The sequence below is a fragment of the Lactuca virosa genome, chromosome 4, assembly GCF_052849685.1.
Source record: "Lactuca virosa cultivar CGN04683 chromosome 4, Lactuca_virosa_CGN04683_v6, whole genome shotgun sequence".
NCBI classification, from domain to species: Eukaryota; Viridiplantae; Streptophyta; class Magnoliopsida; order Asterales; family Asteraceae; genus Lactuca; species Lactuca virosa.
In genome coordinates, this window is record NC_136429.1 from 101,268,271 (window position 1) to 101,277,509 (window position 9,239).

The following is a 9,239-nucleotide window of genomic DNA, read 5'->3' on the forward strand; positions in this document are numbered from 1 at the left end:
GTGAAGGAAATAGATAAGTGTGAAGGACTTCTAACCCCTACTGCAACTACAGTGTTTGAAAAGATTAAGACTGATGCAACTAAGTATGTGGCTAAATACAATGGGGCAGGAAAGTACCAAGTGGCAAGCACATGGCAAGATCAGTATGTGGTAAACTTGAATGACCAAAGTTGCAGTTTTAGGTTTTGGGATATTACAGGTTTCCCATGTAGACATGTTGTTAGTGCTATATGGGACAAAATTGAAAATGGTGAAAGTGCCCCACATGTTGATGAATGGGCTCATCCTTGCTATAGGCTATCAACATGGAAAGCCATGTATTTCAACAAAATTGATCCATTGAATGGACGTTCAATGTGGCCTAAAAGTGACTGCCCATTCACTTTACTTCCACCAAAACATAAAACACAAGTTTGTATTTCAAGTAGACCAAATATATAGTATACATGTGAACATGGAATGAATTCAATTTTAATTATAGTATATCAATATGTGTAGGTTGGGAGGCCTAAGAAGAAGAGAAGGAGGGGTGTTGATGAGCCAAACAGCCAAGCTGGTAGATTAATCAGGAAATATCTGGCAGTCACTTGTTCAAATTGTCATAACAAAGGGCATAATTCCAGAACATGTAAAGGACAGGGAGGCAGTGGTGAAGTTGGAGGGGGCTGAAAACTATTTTTAGTAGTTATTAGGATGCTTGTGTTGTCGGTCTTTTGAAACTTAAGTCATGTGTACTTGTTTGAAGATGTGTTAAGAACTTGAAAACTTTGCATGTAATGCTTGTGTTGTAGGTCTTTTGAAACTTAAGTCGTGCTTGTGTTGTAGGTCTTTATTTGTTTTGAAACTTAGTATGATGGTTGTGTTAAGAACTTTAAAACTTCGCATGTAATGGTGTGTATGCATATTTTGGTAATGAATTAATCTGTTTTGTGTACTACCCTTCACAGATCAATTAATAACATTGTACATTTCAATTGTAAATCAAAACCATCTTAAAGATGCATTTACAATACACTTAACAATTGCATTTCAAAAACATTCAAGAAATTGAACAATCAACTATAACAAACTACATTCCATTACCATTACCATTACCACTCCATTACACATTAATCTGATACATAAACCAAATACAACAACACCAATTCCAAAACCCCCTACATAAACTGAAAGCAAAAAAAACCCCTGCAACGGTTACAAACCAAAAACCAAAACTCTATTACCATCCAAACTTTCACAAGATACTTAGAGATTAAAATAAAACCAAAAAAAGAACACCCATGAACAAAACAACACCAATCGGTAGTTACACAATTCTGCACTCACAATGGCAACCCTCTCTTCCAATCGGTTCATTGATCTTATCAAACCTGGAATCACCACCAATTCCCTAGCACACATAGGAGGATCAGACCATCGAAGGAACCCACATCTTGTATAGTTCCAAAATTGTCTTCCAGGGTTACGATCCGTCCATGAAGTGATTTTCATTGCTTCATTCCCACATCTGCAAGTCACCATCTTTGAGTCAGAAGCGATTGGGTGTCGTAAAGGGTGCAACGGTCGAGCAACAGTGGAAGGGAGAAGAGAGATGACGCTCGCAGATAAAGGTAAAGGGTTTGCCCAAAAATCGGACATGCAATTTCTTTTAAAGAGAGAAGGTTACAACTGAAATGACGAAATTACCCCTGCAATATAATATTGAAAAATGAGTTAACGGTGAAATGCTAACGGAGTGAGCTGGAAGGACCAAATGTTAAAAGTTTTGAAACCACAGGGACGATCCGTTAGGTTTTTGTAAATTAGGGACCAAACTTCAGATTTTCAGAAACCACAGTGACCATTTTTGAAGTTTTGTCTTTAACAAAACTTAACAGAATCTGTTAGCAAAGTTAGTGACAAGGGCCTTTTGTATACAAGGTTTGTTCCGTAGGTACCATCTGAGGAAAAAAAGTTTCGTAAGGACTATTTAGGGAAAAAACAAAACCGTAAGGACCATTCGTGTAATTTGTTCAATTTCTTTATTCTTATTATTATATCGAGTTTAATGTCACACCTTTATTGTTTCTACCAATTTGCTGTCAACAGTGGCGGAGCCAGCTTGTTTGAGGTGGGGTCCAAGCACCCCACTTGAAAGAGGATTAGAGCCATAATATTACCATATATACCCTTAAATAATTTTCCTTTTATTAAGAAACACCCTCAATGGCACCCACTCTTACAAGAAAAGTCCCTCATTGGATTTTTTTTTGCTGAAAAAAACTATAAGTATCCTAAAATTTCAAAGTGTTTTAATTTTATTTGTATTTTTTATATGATGGACCCCGGTTAATTTTCATCTTGGATCCGTCACTGGCTGTCAACGAAGTTTAGGTAAGGTAACCAATCATACGGTTCTTCCAAATGGAGAAATTATCACCACTAGAGAGTCTTGAGGATCATTTATGGAGCCATATTTGTCTTCTAAATTACTTCCAGATGCCATAATCAAATCCTGCAACCTGTTACATTGTCCAGTAGGTAACACACACATACACACTAAAAGGAAGTATATAAACTTGCATGGATACAATTTTTTTATGATCACGAATAGTAAGGCAACTTCGCAAATGGGATGTAATTATGAAGGCATGGGACCCAATATTGTTCAATAAATAAACTCAGAATACAAACACACTTTGGAGCAAATATATAAGCTTTATACATGATTAATTAATCATACGGACAAGATATGAAATGTGGCTAGCTAAATGTTTATGGTAAGCCTCTATATATAATATTGGAAACCAGGACGTACTTTGGATTTATTAGAATTCAACCAAGCAATCGATCAGTGAGAAGAAACGCTCAGCTCGTCAGGATCAATTTGAGGTATGTTTTGGAAGAAGGAAACCTACACTTCCCTTTGTGATCCTGACATCTTCATGACCAACGCTAATCATTTGTCCCTTGGGTTCGACGATATGATGATTAGCCATGTCAAGCTCCTTCTTCACCACATGCTTGTAAATCTGAGTTACCAGTTTGGTGAAAGCGTTGTCGACACTTGATTTATCCAGAGCCGATATTTCCATGAATAACTTAATATTCTCTCTCTCGGCAAATGTCTTTGCATCCTCCCTTTGCACCATTCCTAAGTTAATTCGATAAGCTTTGTTCCCAAGTAGCATGATCACCATGTTTTGATCGCTGTGATCCCGAAGCTCCTTCAACCATCTTCCCACGTGTTCAAATGTCATTTTACGTGTGATGTCATATACGATCAATGCACCTACTGCGCCTCGATAGTACGCGCTAACTACCGCTCGATACCTGTAGTTCTTATAATTGAACAGATATGACAGATCATATGTAGCTGATATATATGGGATACCAACGAATTAATATATAAAAAGAAAGGTAGTGCATGCATGTTAGATCTAGAAATTCTAAAGATGAACGACGAACATGTATACCTTTCTTGACCAGCGGTGTCCCAAAATTGGGCTTTGATGATCTTACCATTAACGTTGATGCTACTCGAGGTGAATTGAACCCCGATGGTGCAGGGCTGTGGATTCGAGGTTGAATTGGCTGTTGGAGAATTGTGAAAAGAGGTTGCTTTTCCCGACACGTGAATCCCCGATCATAACAATCTTGAACAAGTAATCGTGATCATGATGCCCCATCATTTCTTTAAGAAAGAGATCCAAGATTGGATGATGATAAGAGTTTTGTTTTGGTTTTCCGATTAAGTTTCCTATCAATAGTCTAGTGGCAACCGTTTCATAAAATCTAAATTTACATAGTTAATGTTAAGTTTCTTTCTAGAATAACTTTTGGAACGATTAATTAAACGGAACAATATAAAAAACTAAAATGATTATATTATGCATACAAAAATACATAATTCTTTACATGAAACGAAACATGAGGTAGGAAATTAATGTACAGTAAATTTCTTACAAAGTTGTGCAGTGTGCTCTGACCTGTTTAAATATAAATGTTTCAGATCGAGAACAAAAATAAAATGTATAATTAATGTAATACTTAGAGACAAGCACGGCCTAAGACAATAATTAAGGCGGCTTGTTGAAAATTGGAAATTATACATGCATATAACTTCAAGGAGAAAGTATCATACCATTATCAACCAAAGATTTTGAAAATCTTCTTTCTAATAAAAGACAATAATTAACACGGCTTGTTAAAAAATGGAAATTATACATGATAGAGTATTACATTTCTACCCTTTAATTTAATTCACCAATATACACCCTTAAAATAAGGTATAAAATCTACATAAATTAATCTTATCCCACAGTATTATGAATACATACTAATATGTTTAAATTTGGAAGTAAATCATTCCAAATTTCTACACTTCAATGTTATTATTCATATGCCAAATATTCTATATACTTTTGACTTTCAACTTTTTAAATTAGATTCTAAGGTATACACTACTACAAAAAAGAGCATTAGCGACGGCCAAAACCGTCAGTAATCCGTCGCTAATAGGCTTTATCGACGAAATTGCAGCATACCAAAATCTGTCTGTGTATTCTTGTTGCTAATTGTTTGTAACGGATTTCTGACGGCTACAACAAATTTTAGCGACAGATTTTTCCGTCGGTAATTAGTCACCGATCACCGACTGAAATATTTCTGCAACAGATTCACGGAATAACTCACTGACGGATTACCGACGAAATATCGGAACAACTCACTAACAGATTACCAACATATTATATGTGACAGATTACCAACAAAGTTTGGCATTATAAAATTAATTTTTATAAATTCATGGAAAATTTAAAAATAGTTATATATTCAACACAAAAAATCTTAAAACATAATCAAATTAAAATTTTAAAACCAACAAATATAAAAGTAAAAAACTGAAAGACCATTTTTGCAATTTTATCTTGAAATCAATCATAATATTTGTTGTGATGTTTTTCTTCATAAAAGTTAACTAGACTACATATTTGCAATGAACATGAACAATGAATTACACCAGATTTATCTATAATATTCAAGAATTGTTGAACAGAAATCAAGATTTTTTCACACACACATCGTAACCTCATATTTGATGCATCACTTGAAGTTGTTGCATCCACCGTCATTTTTCTTCTTTCGTTGATCTTTAATCTTGGTTTTGTTACTCCTTTTGATGACATGTTCACAATATATAAACATAACAAAAAGTTCAATATTTTACAAAAAAACAAAGGAAAAAAAGGCTAAAATTAGACATTTTGGATCTAGTAAGAATATATTGTAAAATAGTCAAGTATCGATGCTATAATTTTTTTTTGACAATACTACCTTTGGGGTAAGAAAGGCTAGTTGAAGCTAGATATTGGTCTTGCATGAGTAACCAAAGTCTTTCTTAGTTGTCTTAAAGCCTTTTCTTCCTCCATCTGCAATTCAGACACAAATTATATAAGTATGTTTTTGATAATTATAAATAATAATGCAACAAAAAATAATAGCAACTGAAAAGACACATACTTTTTGACAAAGGATTCTAGCAACGCCCTCTGATCTACAATAGTTATCCTTTTTCTCTTAGAATTAAAGGGAACTGCAAAAGACCATCCAGACAGTTGAACATCTGATGTAGACACCAAATTAGATATCTCATTATTCAATGATCACAGTTTGTTTTAAGCAGAATGCAAAGAAAAACCAATGACTATTTAGCACCATATAATGTGTTATTGTAGTGGCAAGAAATCAAACCTACACCTAGATGATTGTGCCCAAGTGCTCGAAGTGGCTTCCAACTATTTGTTTACCAAGATGATGTGAGTTAAAACTAGATACTTAATCAATCGCAGAAGCATGGAAAAATAGGACCCATTGGGTTGGATCAAATGTTACAAATGATGCTACTGAATCAATTACAGATACTGAATCAATTGCAGATGCTTGAAGGACCCTAATTCTAGCAGACGACAAGTACATTATTTTATTTTTGGTTTTTTCCTATTCATCATTTAATTCTTGAATATAATAGTTATCAAAAAGCTGAATGTTCCTTGATTTACAGGGTGTCTGCATTGGACTGAGTGAAGTGATGGTTAGTGCTGGTAGGAGCCAGTTGTTAAGTTTCATGGATGATCTTATTCCCACCATTCGTACAGCTCTTTGTGATAGGTACATTTATGATTTTTACCTTTTTCTCCTTATGTTTGTTAGTTTCTGTTAGTACTCTGTAGAGTGCGGGAATGCAAGCAATTGATGAAATTGTCCCAACACTCCTCCGTGCTTTGGAAGAGGATGACATGGCAGATACTGCCCTTGATGGCCGTAAACAAATTTTGAGGTATCAAGGACCACAATTTATAGTTTTAAGATAATCTTAGACTTAACTAGTATCAAATACTAAAAAGCTTCCTGGAATTATGACAGTGTCCGAACAACAGCTGTGTTGCTTCATATATTGCCAAAGCTTGTTCATCTCCCTCTCTCGTATGTACCTGTCATTCAAGTTTCCTTGTCTCTTACTTAGACAATTTAATTATATGATTCTAACTATTGATGGAAACATGGTTTCTAATGCTTTCAATGCACATGCTATAGGATCTGTTGCGGAGGTTGCAGGTGCTGGTTTAAATGTCCATCTTTCAACAGTTCTTCCTGCATTGCTCTCTGCCATGGGAGATGATGATCATGCGGTATGAAGTTGTGACATTCACATTCCCATAGTGAATTGAGAGAACAGGCTACTCAAGGTCTTGGAGAATTGATTGAAGTAACAAGTAAAAAGCACTTAAGGAGTTTGTTATCCCTATTACAGGGTATGTACCATTTATGCATAGGAGTCTTTTATTTTAATTCTATTTTTCTTTTTTAGTTTTTTTTGCTCGACTTGTGTTGTCTATTTTATGATGATTCCAGGCCTCTAATCCGAATTATAGGCGATCGATTCCCATGGCAAGTGAAAAGTGCTATTTTGTCAACTTTGACCATCATAATAGCAAAAGGTGGGATGGCTCTTAAACCTTTTCTCCCATAGCTACAAACCACTTTTGTCAAATTCTTGCAGGACAACACAAGGTAAGACCTTTTTTATACTACCGTCTTTTGTTGATTATTCGACTTACAAGGGTATTCTCGTCAATTTGCAGGACTGTTCATTCAAGTGCTGCTCTTGCACTTGGTAAGCTTAGTACACTAAGCACAAGAGTTGATCCCCTAGTTGGGGATCTTCTATCCAACCTACAGGAATCAGAACGTGGGGTTCGCGAGGCAATATTGGTCGCCCTAAAAGGTGTTGTCAAGCATGCTGGAAAGAGTGTTAATGGTCCCATTAAGACACATGTTATTGATCTACAACGATGATGACCAAATACGAAGCTCTTCAGCAAGAATTCTAGGCATCATATCAGAGGTTCAGTTCAGTTCATGTCACATTTTTTTTAACTTCCTATAGTCAATAATATTTATTATCTGCTAACTTTTGCTATTATCTAAAGGCTTGAAGGACCCTGATTCTAGCAGACGACAAATATATTATTTTCTTTTTGTTTTTTTTTTTTCCTGTTCATCATTTAATTCTTGAATATAATAATTATCAAAAAGCTGAATGTTCCTTGATTTACAGGGTGTCTGCATTTTTTTTCACATGCCACCATTGATTATAATTAGCCTGCTTTTTCAGGTTATAGCTTTTCTGTATGCTGCAATGAGAAGTGTTGATATAGATTAAAAGCTGCCATGATTGTTACACCTGTAAATGTTGTGCACAACTGGAGGCATGAGTTTACAAAATGGATATCTACATAATATAATCATATTCGTGTCTACATGCTTGAAGATGTCCCAAGGTTTTACTCTTATATATTTTCTTGTGTTTAATGCATTTTGTAATAATTCTATTCATAGTCTTACACTACTTTGTTTAGTCTCTGTACACGGGTACTTTCTTTTCTACATTCTAGTATACACATGTTTAAATAAGCCAGTTACATTTTAACAACTTTTTCCAACAATTATATTTTAAAAATATTCCAATTACAGGGCTAATTTGGACATTTTAAATATCAAGAACTAAAGTAACCCTATACATATCTATGTATAATAGATATTTTTAAAGTTCAATTGGTAATATATTTATTTCATCTGTGTCTTACAGGCTCTCACATGTCACATTGGTTAGTGTCTTCTCTTTGATAACATCTGCTCGGTGGACAGCAACCCATGACAAAAAGTTCAACATTTTTACCTGGTACACCAGGTGGCAAACCAATGACATGGAGGATTTTGATATGATGTTATTGGATGAAATTGATTGTTTTGGTATAGGTTATATAGTTAGGGAAAACCTCTTAATAACAATGTACAATGAAATCCCCTTAATATAAATGTATTACAATATTTTGACATGATGTTATTAGATGAAACTCATTGTTTTGGTATATATTTGTTTCCATATTTTTGTATTATGCATAAATGAGTATTGTAAAGGCAAGTCGTAAATGCATATCGTAAATGGTCGCTAGAGTTTATGACACGCAAATGCATTTCATCTTCATTTATGACAGGGGATTTAATGATATGCATTGTGTGTCCTAACCGTGCGTCCTAAGGGTACGACACACAAATGTGTGTGGTCTCCCTTTATGACAGGGCCTTCCTTGACACGCAATGCATGTCGTAAATGTGCATCGTAAATGCGCGTCGTAATTTTACGACACACAAAAGCGTGTCATCTTCCTTTATGACAGGGCCTTCCTTGACATGCATTTGCGTGTCATCTGAGGCTTTTACGACACGCAATGCGTGTCATTAAAGGGTATTTTTGTAGTAGTGGGTAGAACGAGATCCTTTACTTCTACATTACGTGTTTTGTTACAGAAGTTGTGACATACCCTCAAAGCGAAGTAGAGGAAATGGTTTTTGAGATCGAGGGTTACAAGCTAACTTTCAGAAAGAAAGAATTTTGTCTTGTCATGTGCTTCCAGTTGGGTGAATACTTTGGTGCTTTCGATTCCGGTGTTGCCTTCTTATCATGTATTTCCTATGGTTAATAAGAATGACATCGTGAAATTAAAGGATGTTGTTATTGTGTTTGATGGATTGCTTCATGAGTTATCAGACGAGAATGTGGTTTGTGTATGTCTTATATATATATATATATATATATATATATATATATATATATATATATATATATATATATAAGGGTTTCAATGGATGGTCGCCTCGTCAGCCTATGAAAGACGAGATTTTGGCTTTGGTATCCG

At 34.9% G+C, this 9,239-nt stretch overlaps 1 long non-coding RNA gene and 1 pseudogene across 2 annotated transcripts; one reads left to right on the forward strand and one right to left on the reverse strand.

The window, feature by feature from the left end:
- Window positions 1–2,731: 2,731 nt before the first annotated feature.
- On the reverse strand, window positions 2,732–3,748 carry LOC145109948 (ras-related protein Rab11B-like; annotated as a pseudogene). Its single transcript, XR_013709353.1, has 2 exons — window positions 3,456–3,748; window positions 2,732–3,312 (listed from the first exon to the last, which is right to left on the reverse strand). The product of XR_013709353.1 is annotated as a ras-related protein Rab11B-like (transcript).
- Window positions 3,749–5,668: 1,920 nt separating this feature from the next.
- Window positions 5,669–8,323, forward strand: LOC145109949 (uncharacterized). Its single transcript, XR_013709354.1, has 8 exons — window positions 5,669–5,949; window positions 6,041–6,316; window positions 6,403–6,462; window positions 6,574–6,791; window positions 6,892–7,050; window positions 7,122–7,384; window positions 7,655–7,820; window positions 8,129–8,323. It is a non-coding gene; the product is annotated as an uncharacterized LOC145109949 (long non-coding RNA).
- The last annotated feature ends 916 nt before the right edge of the window (window positions 8,324–9,239 follow it).